Source organism: Eublepharis macularius, chromosome 10 (assembly GCF_028583425.1).
Source record: "Eublepharis macularius isolate TG4126 chromosome 10, MPM_Emac_v1.0, whole genome shotgun sequence".
NCBI lineage: Eukaryota > Metazoa > Chordata > Lepidosauria > Squamata > Eublepharidae > Eublepharis > Eublepharis macularius.
The window spans coordinates 835,383-850,133 of record NC_072799.1 but is presented as its reverse complement, the minus strand read 5'-3'; positions in this window follow the sequence as shown (position 1 = coordinate 850,133).

The window sequence follows — 14,751 nt, the reverse complement described above, 5'->3', positions numbered from 1 at the left end:
TTGAGGAACTTTCACTTTCTCACCCTCGGGCCGGTTGTTTTGAGAACTGAGGGGGAGGATGGGGCCTGCAGGGAACTGCTATTCTGTACCTCAGCTTTTGCCTGGCATTCGTAACAATTTTCAAGTTCAGCTAAGATCCGTGTATCTTGGAATGTGTACTCTAATGGTTGTTTATCTCCAGTAAAGCCTTTTGAAACCAAAGGACTTTAGTCTTATTGCAAGAGGCAGGCTGAGTTGCAACTTTTAGCAAGCCACAGTCTGACATTTTGTTACGAATCACCTCTGTTCCAATGCCGTGGCTGGAGGAGACGGATACCAAGGCCGAGCCCGACAGGGACCCTTTGTTTGATCCATATGTCTCCAGCACGGGAGGAGTGGAACCTACTACAACAAGTCAACCCGTTCCGGGGGGAACGGAGTCTGGTCCTGCTACAGTGTATCCCCTCGCACCCGACAGAGCTGGCACCCAGGACGTCCGGAGGGACTTGGGAGCTCGACCACGGGCGGCGGCAGAACCCCTGATATCCTTGCCTACACCGAGGCAGTGGGGCTCCAGGCCTAGAGAAATGAGGGAGAGGAGAGCAAGCACGATGTTCTCCAGGTCGCTCATTGACGTGAGACGGACGGTCAGTTCGTCAATGGAGGAAGGACCTAGCATCATTTGGGAGCTACCCAAACAGTCCTGAATGCCAATCGAGGCGCGGGCCAGCAACCAGCCATGGTATTTGTGGAATAAAGAGTCCGATCAACTGGAAGAATGGGACCCCAGGGGTACAGAGAATACCCAGGATTGGGAGACCACCCGCCGCAACTTGATGAGCTGGAATTATGCCGAAGTTGCTACGTGGACGGGGCAGTACAAATCAAGTAATCAAAGTTGGCAGCAACTACAGAGCCGAACTCTAGCTGTCGATGTGGGGATTTCAGCGGTGACGGGACTAGCAAAAGGAATCCTCGCTGGAATATCAGAGGAAAGTGAAACTACCGGGGCCACCGGAATGGGAGAGATTCGACCGTGGTCTCGTGCTACCACCTCCTCTGAGGACTATGTGGATACAGTACAATTCCCAACGGAGATGCCCCAGGAATTGCCATATGAGGATGTAGATACCTCGGTGCCAATTCACGTACAGAGACTGGAAGATAGAATTGGCACTGTGGAGGAGAACTTGGCCCACGCAGTGCACTTGCTATCGGTACTCGTCATGGAGGGAAGAGGTGAGGGGCCACGACAAGAAGCTGGAGAGCGTCCTAGGGTCTCGATAGGTCGAGGCGTAGCAACCCTCCAACAGCTAGTGCCTATCCCGAAAGGCCCACCAGTATTAACGCCGGCACAAGGTCAGGTCCCCCCGTTGATCCGGGAACCACCGGTCTTACCGGAGGATGATCAACAAGGACCGGTGACGCCACCGCCGGACCCTACACAAGGTCCACCGGACGTGTTACCAGAGGATCTCCCACAGGGACCTCCTCAAGATGATAATCATCACCGACTTCCGGTTCGGGATCCATGAAGGTCTAACGCAGCTCTAATCGTGGAGCTGACCGGGCTGCCGTTTAAGCGGCCGGCGGGGCAAAATCCAGCCCGCGGCCAACTGTTCTCAGGCGGAGAACAGGCATAGAACGCTCAAGCACCTCAGTGCACGTCGATCTCGGGCGAGGGGGGGGTCCTACGCAACGGATCCTCTCCCGACCCTTGAGGTCCCACCCTAAGACAGGTCGGCTATAATCTCTGCGGCAGTCCTGGTGCCAATGCGGTTGGCATAAGACCTACATGCCCAAGCTTCAACAGGGGAAGGAAGAGTGGATGGGAATCTAAGATTGAAACAGCGATTACAACCCAAGGAAAGTGAATGAGAAGGTAAAGATCACTATCTCTTGAAACGGGACAGATTACTAAAAGTAAAGAAGAATTAAAGTAGACTTTTAAACTGCAACAGACTAAGTATAAGGAGGGGAGGACCCGGCAAGAATTATATTAGAAAAAGGACTAAGTTAAACGAAGTTATTAAAGAAATTGGACTATTGTTTTGAATACCTGTGGCTATAAGGAGATATCAGGCTGTGAGAAAGTTTCACCATCGCGAGAACTGCTGTGGGAAGTCGGGAAACAGGAAGTACGTAACAACAATAGAGTTGCTGGAGAGAGGCGGCCCTTGCCAGAGGGCAGGAAGTAGGGAATCGCCATTTTTGAAAGGGGAAGAGCCGCGGCTTCAGCGAAAGAGGAAGTAAGCCATATTGGATTACAAAAATCATAGAGGAACCATAGAGAAAAGACGCCTGACATTTTGGACTCTTTAAACGTTTTTTTTTTTTGAAAGACCGGGACATTTAAACTAAAAGGACATTAAATTAAACGCCACGGAGCTAAGGAAGAGAGCGGACTCGTGGGAGCGAGCCAAAGCAAGCCCCACAATGTCGAAAAAAGAGTGGCAATCGGCGATAGAGAATTTGGATAAAAAACTTTTAGAAGTGATTAAAGAGCTCAAGGACATGAAACCGGAGTTGGTGAAAGAGGTTAAAGAGGTTAAAGAGACAGTGAAAAATGAGCTGGCAGAAGTGAAGAAAGGTATGGAAACAATGCAAAATGACCTACAGGGAACACAGCAAAGAGTCAAGGTAGTGGAAAGCGCAGTGGAGAACTTAGCAGATACGCAACGAACAGAGATGAGGGTGATGAGGGGGAGAATGGCGGTTGCGGAAAGTAAACATATGGAGAAGCAGCTGAGGTTTCGCGGCTTGCCAGAAGTGGAAGGAAAGACAGCTCAAGAACAGATCACTGAGGTGTTAGCTGAATACCTGGGGAAGGAGGAGGAGGAAGTTGTGGCTATCCTAGATGTGGTATATCGTGTAAATTCAAGAATCGCGACCCAGAGGAAACTACCAAGAGATGTGATTGTGCAATTCACGACCAGAAATATAAAAGAGAAGATTGTGACTAAACAGTTTCAAGATCCATTGGAGATTGATGGCAAGACGATTATTATCATGAAGGAATTACCCAGATCGGTGTTGTTAGATCGAAAAAAATATAAAGCTCTAATTCAGATTCTGAAGGACATGAAAATAAGGTATAGATGGGAACTACCAGAAGGAGTGTCCTTTGAATTTGGAGGAGCGAAAAAGCGCATTAGATCTGAATCAGAGATGGAGCAGTTTATAAGGGACAATGAAAAGGACTTACCAGCAACAAGATTATGAATATGGAGTGCAAAGTTTTATCTTGGAATGTAAATGGACTTAATTCACCGAATAAGAGAAAAAGTATTTTCCACTGGCTATTAAAACAAAAATGTGATATTGTATGTTTGCAAGAGACTCATATTAGAAAACAGGATGCAAAGTATCTAAAATTGAATAAATTGGGCAGTGATTTTGTAGCGGCCTCTAATAAGAAAAAAAGGGGAGTGGTATTGTATATAAAAGAGGAGCTACAGCCAAAGTTAGTGATGAAAGATGCGGAAGCCAGATTTTTAGCAGTGGAATGTATATGGAATTTAAAGAGAGTATTGGTGATTGGAATCTATGCACCTAACGGAGCAAAAGAAAGCTTCTTTGAGGACTTGAGGAAGCAATTAGATGAACTTTCTTATGACCAGATAATTCTTGCAGGAGACTTCAATGGAGTGACAAACTTGGAACTAGATAAAAAGTCAGCAACTGCACAAAAGAAAAGAGGACTATTACCAAAGACGTTTTTTGTATTGACGCAACAGGAAACTTTAGAAGATGTATGGAGAAGACAAAATCCCAAAGGCAGACAATACACATTTTTCTCTGCGAGACATTCTACGTTATCAAGAATTGATATGATCTGGGCCTCAAAAGACTTAGCGCTTTGGACTAAGGACGTGGAAATGATGCCTATGGTGGGCTCAGATCATAATCCAATTATGTGGAAGTTGGGGAAAAGGAGCAAAAGGAGAGGATGGAGAATAAATGAGGATTTGCTGCAAGAGGGAGAAAATATGGAGATGTTGAGAAGAGAAACAAAGTTTTTCATACAATATAACATGAATAGAGAAGTACCAACCAACAAGGTATGGGACACCTACAAGGCAGTAATTAAGGGCATATTAATGGACTTAAATGGAAGAGCCAGGGGAAAAAAAGAGGAGAAGAGACAGGAGATCACGGAGAAAATAAAAGCCAAAGAAATACAGTTAAAGAAAAGACCAGGGAAAAAGAAAATCTACCAGGACATTAAAATTCTTCAAGAACAGCTGACAGCAATGAATAACAAAGAATTGGAATGGAATCTTAAGAGAATGAATCAAAAGGCGTTCGAAGGCGCAAATAAACCTGGGAAATATTTGGCATGGCAATTGAAGAAGAGAAAGGAGAAGAAAATAATAAATAAAATCTGTGAGGATAATAAAGTGTACCTGGAACAGACAGCTATTAGCAGAGCCTTTTATAAATTTTATGCCAAATTGTATAATAAAAAAAGGTGAATAAAGACTCAATAGCGACATATTTGGAGAAAATGAAGCTCCCAGTAATTTCGGAAGCTTGGAGAGACAAATTGAACAATGAAGTAACGGAGGAAGAAATAAGAAAGGCAATACAGTCAACAAACTTGGGAAAGGCGCCAGGACCGGATGGACTTACAGCCAAATTTTATAAGGTAATGGCTAATGAACTGGCACCATTCCTAAAAGATGTGATTAATGGTGTTTTAAAGGATCAACGGATCCCAGACACTTGGAGTGAAGCTAATATATCACTGATCCCCAAAGAGGGGCAAGATCTGACTGACGTGAAAAACTATAGACCTATATCGTTACTTAATAATGATTATAAAATTTTTGCGAAGATACTGGCGGAAAGAGTGAAGGGATGGCTTTCTGAAGTTATTGAGGAGGAGCAAGCTGGTTTTTTGCCAAATAGACAAATCAAAGACAATTTAAGGACAGTTATAAATGCTATTGAATACTATGACAAACGTTGTGACAAGGAGGTTGGTTTCTTCTTTGTGGACGCTGAAAAAGCGTTTGACAATTTGAACTGGGACTTTATGTTTGCCACCATGGAAAAGCTACAAATGGGAGAAAGATTCATAAGAGCAGTAAAGGAAATTTACAGAGACCAGAGTGCAGCAATTGTGGTGAATGACGAGGTGACCAAGAAATTGACTATAGGTAAAGGAACAAGACAAGGTTGCCCGTTGTCTCCACTGTTGTTTATTTTGGTTTTGGAAACACTGATGATACAGATACGAGAAGACAATGCAATCCATGGAATAAAAATAAAGGACTTTTCCTATAAGGTCAGAGCATTTGCGGACGATATAATGTTAATTGTGGAAGATCCAATGGAGAATATGCCAAAAGTAATAGAGAAGATTAAGGAGTTTGGAGATTTGGCAGGATTTTATGTAAACAAAAAGAAGTCAAAGATATTATGTAAAAATATGACTAAACAAAAACAACAACTATTAATGGAAATAACAGACTGCGAAGTAACAAGTAAGGTGAAATATCTGGGAATTGAACTGACTGCAAAGAATATAGATTTATTTAAAAACAACTATGAGAAACTGTGGACTCAGATAGAGCAAGACTTGATTAAATGGAACAGACTGAACTTGTCATGGTTGGGAAGAATTGCAGTAATTAAGATGAATGTGTTGCCAAGAGTGATGTTTCTGTTACAGACAATACCAATTATCCGAGACTCTAAGCAGTTTGAAAAATGGCAGAGGAAAATATCAGATTTTGTTTGGGCAGGCAAAAAGCCTCGAGTGAAAATGAAAGTGTTACAAGATGCAAAAGAAAGAGGCGGAATGCAACTGCCCAACCTAAGACTTTATTATGACGCAATTTGTTTAGTGTGGTTGAAAGATTGGATGATGCTGAAAAACCGGAAATTACTGGCCTTAGAAGGATATAAAAAAATATTCGGATGGCATGCATATTTATGGTATGATAAAGTAAAAGGGGACTCTATGTTCTTACATCATTATATTCGGAGAAGCCTATTCACAACTTGGAAGAAGTACAGAAATTACCTACAAGATGGAATCCCCTCATGGGTGGTTCCATATGAAGTAATAGATCCGAGAACTGTCGATAATGAACAACAGTGTTTAACATATAAGGAGATAACCCGAATGGAATTTTCTAAACCCAAAATAAAGACGCAGGACGAGTTGTCTCCAAGTTACGATTGGTTTCAGTACAGACAGATCAGAGATCTTTATAATTCGGACTGTGTGAAGGGAGGGATAAGAATGGAGAATTCGGAATTAGAACAGGCACTTTTACAAGAGGATAAAAAGGAAATCTCTAAGGTATACAAAGTGCTGCTGAAATGGTATACTGAAGATGAAACAGTTAAAGTGCAAATGGTGAAGTGGGCTATAAACTTTAATAAGGAAATAACAATGGAGGCGTGGGAATACTTGTGGAAGAATACAGTGAAGATCACGACATGCACCAATATTAAAGAGAATGTCTACAAAATGATTTATCGTTGGTATATGACACCAAAGAAAATTGCGCTAGGGAATTTGAACACGTCTAATAAATGCTGGAAATGTAAAAAGCATGAGGGATCTTTGTATCATATGTGGTGGACTTGTGAGGTAGCTAGGCAGTACTGGGGGGAAATAATAAGAGTAATAAGCGAGATTTTACTATTTCAAATTAATAAGAACCCAGAACTCCTGCTACTGAACTTGGGAATGGAGGACATTCCAGCACAATATAGGACATTGCTATTTTACATGACAGCAGCGGCTAGGCTTTTGTACGCGCAAAAGTGGAAAGTGCAAGAAGTGCCAACTATTGAGGACTGGATATATAAATTGCTGTACATGGTGGAAATGGACAAAATGACAAGGAAACTGAGAGACCTTGATCCAGGACAGTTCAACACGGATTGGGAGAAGCTGAAACAATATTTAGTGAAGAAATGGGAGGTGGGAGGAGAACTGTGGCAGTTTGAAAATTACTGAAATACAATAAAAGTAGAGGGAGGTGACTTTACCGGGGGGTGGAGAGGTAAATGAGAATTTCTAAGCAACTACTTTATTAGACTATTATATATAGCATTAAGTATTATAGGTGTTATTACAAGAATTATAATGATAGAAATTAACTAATTATAAGGATAGAAACTAATTAATTTCATTTTTGGCAATAATTGTATAATGGAGATAACTTTATAATTGCAATGAAGGAATTTAAGTAAGGTGGGAAAATATATATTAATGTATTAAATTGATTGAATTGGTTTGGAGGTATATATGAGTCAAATTGGTTGACTATTTTTGGTGGATAGTTGCATAATGAAAGAATAATATAATTATATAATTAAAACAGTATGAAGATATGTAGAAAAAGTAATATATAGAGTATAAGTTAAATTGGTTGACTTATATTGAATGTACTGTTTATAGAAGTATCTAAAATTATGCTAAATGAGGGATAAATTGTTTGTCCCATATTGAAGATGAGATTATAAGATAGAGTATAGAGTACCAAAATTAGCTAAATGATTATTATCAAAAGAAAATATGCCAAGAATGTATTGTTTAGTTATGTATTATTTAGTTGTTAAAGTAAGTAGGAAGACAGAAGGAGCACTGTGTTATATAGATAAGCTTAGAAGAAAGTGAAAGTCTACGTTTGATAGATAGAATAAATTTAAAATGAGTAAGGGAAAAGGGACAAGGGGTTGGAAAACTGTTGGAAGTCAACAAAAGGGGGGGAAAGGGAGGGGGTTAGAATTGGAAAAATTAAAGGAAACTGATTGTAATGTACAATTTAATGACATCTAATCCAATAAAAACATTTATTTAAAAAAAAAAAGATGATAATCATCACCCGCCAGGACCCACGAGAGACAGGAACCAGGAGAGACCTCAAGAGCAGCCCCCTCTTCAACCTCAAGAGCAACCTCTTCAACCACAAGAGCCACCGCTTCAGCCCCAAGAGCAACCTCTGAGAATCCCGCCACCGCGGGAACAACCGCCTCGTCTTCCTCCTCCAAGAGGTCCAGCACCGCAACCTTTTCGCCCGTGGCAAGTACCTCAGGGTCCCCCACAACCGAGACCGCAGGGTCCCCCGCAGCCGAGACCGCAGGGTCCCCCGCAGCCGAGACCTCAACAACCGCCAGTACAACCTATTCCACGGCAACCCGACGCACAGCCCAGACCGAGGCCAGTGCCTGTACAGTACTACCCGTTACCAGCTCCAGCCCCAGTCGCTAGACCTCAGGAGTTACCAATGGGGTGGGTAAAGTTGGAAGCTACGTTTGACGGAGATCCTTCAAAACTAGGATTTTTCTTAGTACAAGCACTGCAGTTTTTTAATTGTTTGGGGACATTTGTTGGAAGACGAAGCTAATCAAATCGAACACCTAGGATCCCGGCTGCAAGGGAAAGCGGCAGAATGGTATGTAACTTTGTATGAATTGGGGGCCCCGGAATTAGATACCTTGCAAGGCTTGGTAGCAGCTCTCCGAGCACAATATGAGGACCCGTTGGAAGAAGATAGAGCCCGAACGGAATTGCAAACCATTAGGCAAGGCAATCTGTCGGCCAGGGACTATGTTACTAAATTCCGACAGCTAGCAGCCAAATGCCCAAGATGTGAGGAGTCCACAAAAATAATTTTGTTTAAACAAGGCATGAATCCTAAATTGCTGGAGCGGGCTCTTATGCAAGACAATCCCCCAACATTATTGGGTTGGATCCAATTGGCATGTGAAGTGGAAAACCGTATGCAGGAAGTACGGCTTGTAGAACAACAGCAGGCAACGGGGCACCGAAGAACTTCGATAATTGTTAGAGGGGGAAGAGGAGCAGGATACGCGGCAAGAGGAGCGAGAGAAGCTAGATGGCGACAAGGACTGTGCTTACATTGTGGCCAAAGCGGCCATTACGCAGCGAAATGTCCGCTCAGGCCTGTGCAACGAGCTCCGCTCCAGCCAGCACGTACAACCTCTACCATCCTTCCCCCACCGTACCGCCCAACGCCGGCTCCCCGAACTGCTAGAGGTCGCGGTGCAACCCACAGGAATCTTCCTGAGAAAGGATTAGAATTGGAAGAAGTCATGGACTTAGATCCAACCACTTTAATTGGGGAGGAAGGACCCGAAAGCCCGAGTTCGGGAAACGAGATGGATCTGTCGTAAGTGGACCCAAACAACAGATCAAACAACCGTCCATTCCCATAGTGGAAAGACCACGAGGGTCCATTCTGTTCATGCCAGTTACTTTAGTCAACCCAGAGCGGAAAACTCATATTCGTGTACAAGCACTTATTGATTCAGGATGTTCCAAAGATATCATTGCACCCACTCTGGTCAATGGACTAGTACTTCCCATGAAGGAACTAGAAACACCAGTCATATTCGAACAAATGGATGGCTCCAACATGAACCCAGTAACCACCGAAACCATACCTGTAATCACAGGAATGGGGCAACATTGGGAGACGAGGTCATTTGTGATTAGCCCTACCGCCAAATACCCTCTAATCTTAGGTAGCCGATGGTTATGGGATCATAACCCAGACATTGACTGGTCGGGCGGGAGCATTACATTTCGGCAAGATGGCTGTAAAAATCACCAATGGAACCAAAACTGGGGTACCAATCCTACCCGGATAAAGGAAGCTCTACTAACCCAGGAAGAAATCAACCAAATACCAAAAGAATACAGAGCATATTTACAAGCCTTCACTGAAGAAGAAGCAAACACCTTACCTCCTCATAGGAGGACCAATTGTGCAGTAGAAATCCTCCCGGGAGCCACCCTGCCCAAGGGCAGACTATACCCAATGAGTCCTATAGAACGGGAGGAACTACGCAAATTTATTGATACCAATTTGGAAAGAGGATTTATCCGACCTGCTAATAGTCCTCATGCAGCCCCAGTATTGTTTGTCAAGAAAAAGGATGGTGGGCTAAGACTGTGTACTGATTTCAGAGGACTCAATGCTGTCTCCTCCACGAACGCGTATCCAATTCCCCTCATCAGAGATCTACTCAACGTTGTGGCCCAAGGTAAGATCTTTACGAAATTGGACTTAAAAGATGCTTACTTCCACGTTTGTATAAGAGAGGGGGATGAATGGAAAACCGCGTTCAATACGCCCTTAGGGCAGTATGAATATTTGGTCATGCCTTTTGGCTTGTCGGGAGCACCTTCAGTTTTCATGTCCATGATCAATGAAGTCTTACATGAATTCCTATATAAAGGGGTGGTCACTTATCTAGATGATGTCTTAATCTATTCAGAAACTGAGGAGGAACATGTGAAATTAGTTCGACAAGTATTAACCACCCTTATGCACAACAAACTACCCATCAAATTGTCCAAATGTGAATTTCACAAATCTGAACTCAGTTATTTGGGATACTGCATCTCCAAAGATGGGCTAAAAATGGATCCAGGCCAGATTAAAGCAGTGCAAGAGTGGCAACCCCCTACTACCCGTAAAGAACTGCAATCCTTTCTGGGGTTCGCCAATTTCTATCGAGAATTTATAGAGAATTTTGCCCAAATAACTCTCCCCCTTACAGAGTTACTAAAGACAAAGAACAAAGGGGAGCACACCAAGAAACCCACCTCCAAATTAATTTGGACTCCAGAATGCCAGTTGGCTTTTAACCTGTTAAAACAGCAATTCGTATCAGAACCAGTCTTGCAGCACCCCGATGAATATCGCCCATTTGTTGTGCAGGTAGATGCCAGCGATACGGCGATAGGGGGAGTCCTATTGCAAAAAGGGGGAGACAATAACCTGAAACCTTTTGCTTATCTCTCACGCAAGTTCTCAGAATCAGAGAGAAATTGGAATGTCTGGGAAAAGGAAGCGTTTGCAGTCAAAGCAGCGCTCTCCTCTTGGAGACATTGGTTGGAAGGGGCCCGTCATCCTTTTGAAGTGTGGACAGATCACAAAAATTTAGAAGCATTACGTAGCCCCAGGAGATTGAATGCCAAACAATTAAGATGGGCTGAATATTTTTCCAAATTCAATTTCACCCTAAAGTTTTTGCCTGGCAAAACTAACTTTTTAGCTGATGCTCTATCGCGCATGCCCCAACTACAAAGCAAGCGGGAGGAAACGATAGACACAGTATTTTCGCCAACGCAACTCGGAGGTGTGGTCACAACGCGCAGTTGCACAGCACAGCATACTCGAGCGGATCAAGGGTGGAGACAAAAACTGAAAAGCGAAATGGAGAAGGAGGGGGAGGATATACCCAAAGATAAACTAACTCAATCTGCACAAGGGGAATGGCTTTGGGGCGATCGTTTTTATGTACCCGCTAGCTTAAGAAAGGAAGTGTTGCAGCGTTGTCATGATGCCCCAACTGCTGGCCATTATGGGTATTTGAAAACGCTTCACTTAATGCAGAGACAATTTGGGTGGCCAGGCTTATGCAAAGATGTCTCCCAGTACGTGGCATCCTGCCCAATTTGTCTCAGCGCCAACACTAGAAAAGGAAAACCTCCAGGACTATTACAGCCCCTTGAAACCCCAAGCAGACCTTGGGAAATCATTTCTATGGACTTTATCACTGATCTCCCTCCTTCCAAGAACCACACCTGTATATTAGTTGTAGTGGATTTATTTTCAAAACAAGCCCACTTCATTCCTTGTACCACCATACCGTCGGCAAAGAAACTAGCGGACATTTTTATGAAACATATTGTAAAACTACATTCTTTTCCATCCAAGGTGATATCTGACCGCGGCGGACAGTTCGTTGCCAACTTCTGGCGGGAGCTTCTTCAACTTATGGGCGTGGAGCAAGGCCTTGGCTCCGCCCACCATCCGCAAACCGACGGACAATCGGAAAAAACTAATCAAATATTAGAACAATTCCTCCGATGTTATATTAATTTTCAACAAGATAACTAGGCTGATTTGTTGCCTTTGGCAGAATTTTCCTATAACAACAGCGTGCATGCCTCTACGGGGGAAACGCCCTTCAAAGTAGTTTATGGCTATGACTTTAAACCTTTTCCTTTCGAAGCTCTCCCCCCTCCAACAGCTCCCAAAGACATAGCGGAATGGTGGGGAGAGGCTGCGCAGCAATGGACTCTTATTCAAGCCAATCTTGAAAAAGCCAAACAGGATTATAAAAAATACGCTGATCGCCATCGTGTGGCCGAATGGGAATTGCATCTAGGAGATCTTGTTTATCTTTCAACAAAGAACTTAAGAGTGGCTCAAACAAGCCGTAAATTGGCCCTCAAATTTTTGGGACCTTTTCCTGTTCGCAAAGTGATCAACAAAGTCACTGTAGCATTTGACTTACCAAAAAATTTACATCAAGTCCATCCTACATTCCACATCAGCTTGTTAAAAAAGGTCCCCCCTGCAAATCAATGGCACACCACCACTCCACCAATACCTACTTTGATTGATGACCAGATCCACTATGAAGTGCAAGAAGTTCTGGACTCTAAAATTCGACACAATAAGTTGTTTTACCTCATTAGGTGGAAGGATTTTGACTCTGGACATGATGAGTGGGTGGAATCTATTCATATTCGTGCCCCTAAATTGTTAAAAGCTTTTCATACTCAGTATCCTCTTAAACCTGGGGGAGGAACATTTTAGACGGGGCAGAATGTCAGGTTCTGATTGTGTTTAAGCCAACGAGACTCCATTTTAATCATGTCAGTATATTAAGTGTTTCTTTTGCAGGTGGCAAGCCTTCCCATGAAAGCTTACAGGGAGAAGAGGAATGTTGTGTCTACATATGTCTGCCTTTCCGACACCCTTGAGGAACTTTCACTTTCTCACCCTCGGGCCGGTTGTTTTGAGAACTGAGGGGGAGGACGGGGCCTACAGGGAACTGCTATTCTGTACCTCAGCTTTTGCCTGGCATTCGTAACAATTTTCAAGTTCAGCTAAGATCCGTGTATATTGGAATGTGTACTCTAATGGTTGTTTATCTCCAGTAAAACCTTTTGAAACCAAAGGACTTTTGTCTTATTGCAAGAGGCAGGCTGAGTTGCAACTTTTAGCAAGCCACAGTCTGACACCTTTCTGTGAAAAAAATTGCCGGACTGCTGAGCAGGCCAAACCCTGCTAGGAAGAAGAAAAGAAACTCAACGGAGCTCAGAGCCAAACCAGCCTTCTCTTCTTTCAGGAGTTTGCCACCAAGCCACCTCACGTTCCCTGCAGCTACACAGCAGTGGCAGGGAATTGGCTCGTAAAAAAGAAGAGCAGCTCAAAAGGGCTCAGAATGCTTGGGGGGCGGGGGGGGGGGCTCCTGCCTACAAAAAGTAGCTCTGGTTTAGCTCCTGATCTTGGACAAAGAAGTTTGGAGGCTAACTGAAAGGGGAGGGGCTGTGGCTCAGGGGCCTGCAGAAGGCCTCAGGGTCAGCCCCCCCCCCGCATCTCCAGTTAAAAGGACCAGGCAGGAAGGGATGCGAAAGACCTCCCCAGAGACCCTGGGGACCCTCTGCCAGTCCAAATGGGCAGTATTGACCTTGATGGACCAAGGCCCTGATTCAGTATACGTCCGCTTCCTGTGGGTGTTCAGCTTAAAAGGGGCACCTGTGACCCCACCTGGCTCCTTTGGCTGGGAAAAAGAAGTGGAGGGGCCAGGAGCATGGCGGAGGCGGGAGGGGGCTGTGATTAAAGTTCTGCTGCCCATTTGCTTCTGAGCTGACTCGTTTCCCCAGCCAGGCACGCTGCCCGTCCTTGTTGCTTTTCCCTGGGGTGTACTGGCCCTCAAGCTTCCCAGCAAAGCTCCCAATGGGCTGCTAAGTCCCTGAGATTCCCGGGTGGCCATGAGTACACTGAGCCAAGCAGCCTCCACATTGCTGGCTGTGCACCAAAGGCCACTCCACGTGGCCAGGGCTCCTTGTCTTTGATGCTGTGGCCAGCACAGCAGGGCTTCCAGGGCAGCCTCCGTCCCCTGCTGCCCCCTGCTGGGGTAGAGAAGGTAGAGAAAGAAGTATCCCCCCCCTGCCCTTTCTCATAATACAAGAACTCCTGGGCACTCAATGAAATTGCTGAGCAGTCGGGTTAGAATGGATAAAAGGAAGGACTTGTTCACCCAAAGGGTGATTAACACAAGGAGGTGGTGGCAGCTTCAAGCACAGACAGCTTCAAGAGGGGACTGGATAAACATATGGAGCAGAGGTCCATCAGAGGGTATTAGCCACAAGGTATAGATGGAACTCTCTGTCTAGGGCAGTGATGCTCTGTATGCTTGGTGTTTGGGGGGGGGGCAATCAGTGGGAGGGCTTCTAGTGTCCCTTCCCCACTGGCAGACCTCCTGAGGACACCTGGGTTTTTTGGCCGCTGTGTGACACAGAGTGTTGGACTGGATGGGCCATTGGCCTGATCCAACATGGCTTCTCTTGTGTTATTTTCTTATGCCTGTCCCTTTGCTTGAAGAGCTTCTGTACGGTTCCAGCAGCAAGCTGACTATATTAATCAATATGTACCAGGCTAGAATGTATGCCTATAGTTTTAAGAGAAGTGCATCTTGGGAGTTGTAGTGCCTTACCCCACAGGTTCAGTTCCTGGAGCATTCAAAGCCCGCCAAACCTTGTTAAGGCCATTTCCTCTTTTGTTCATTCACACCTCAGCAGGGAGAGGAGCAAGTCATCTCTCTTTTTTCACCACGTTCATTGGGTCTACAAAGCTCCATCAAGTGCCTTTATGCATGAAAGATGCACTCTCTCCTTTCGTTATTTAGAAGAATTGTGTGAGTAGAGATTCCTTACGTGTATGAAGAAGTTAAATAAAACCATTTAAGTTTGTAACC